This window comes from Euphorbia lathyris, chromosome 1 (assembly GCF_963576675.1).
Source record: "Euphorbia lathyris chromosome 1, ddEupLath1.1, whole genome shotgun sequence".
Classification (NCBI taxonomy): Eukaryota; Viridiplantae; Streptophyta; class Magnoliopsida; order Malpighiales; family Euphorbiaceae; genus Euphorbia; species Euphorbia lathyris.
In genome coordinates this window covers 16,832,190-16,833,102 of record NC_088910.1, presented here as the reverse complement: position 1 = coordinate 16,833,102, position 913 = coordinate 16,832,190, and the positions used below count along the sequence as shown (strand labels likewise).

Here is a 913-nt window from a genome sequence, read left to right as displayed (position 1 = left end):
AACTCTGCTGGATGTGATTCAATGGGTTAGTGCAGCAGGTCTCGAGCATGTAATTCTGGAATCAGACTCACTTACAGTTGTGCAATCGGTTAACTCTGCCCTCCGCGACGATAGAGAGTTCGGTGATATCATTGCTTAGTGTAAAGATCTACTTAATCTCAACAACGGTTTCTCGGTCCGTTTTATTAGAAGACTAGCTAACGGTTTAGCTGACGCTTTTGCTCGGTTATCCTGTTTACATGCTATTCCTTTTATTTATGATGTTATTCCGGATGTAATCTCTTCTAGTTTGTTGAACTTTTGTCCAATTGCGGCTCATTAATCAATTTTGATTTCAAAAAAAAAAAGTTTAGGAGACCAATTAAATTTTTGTGACAAACTCATGGAACAAATTGTTGTGTTAAGCCAATTAGGTATATAAACATCTTTTATGGATAAATAGCCATATAGTCAAAATTAAGTATTATTGATATGTTTCTTCAAAAATGTATTAAACATTTGTTATGATGTTGCCACACAAAACAACAATGTCGCTTTGGCCGAGTGGTTAAGGCGTGTGCCTGCTAAGTACATGGGGTTTCCCCGCGAGAGTTCGAATCTCTCAGGCGACGTTATCTTTTTTTCTTCTTTTTTAAGAAATCAGGCTAGTAACTTATACGCTGGGCTTTTTAAATTTTCGGTCCAATTATCATCAACATTTTATTATATCATCAGTTTTATAATTATTCTATATTTTATTATTTTGTGATATTATTCTAAATTTAGGTTCCTATAGCATTTTATTATATATTCAGTTTTTTATTATTTTATATTTCGAGTTCGATTTTTTTATCATTTATTTTATGATATTATTAATTAGGTAAATTCTATGGCTACTTTGTTGGAAAACAAAGTAGTCATACTTTGTTTTAGT

The 913-nt window shown here is 32.3% G+C and overlaps 1 non-coding gene across 1 annotated transcript; it reads left to right on the top strand.

Moving 5' to 3' along the window:
* The first annotated feature begins 529 nt into the window (after positions 1-529).
* Positions 530-611, top strand: TRNAS-GCU (transfer RNA serine (anticodon GCU)). Its single transcript has one exon. It is a non-coding gene; the product is annotated as a tRNA-Ser (tRNA).
* The last annotated feature ends 302 nt before the right edge of the window (positions 612-913 follow it).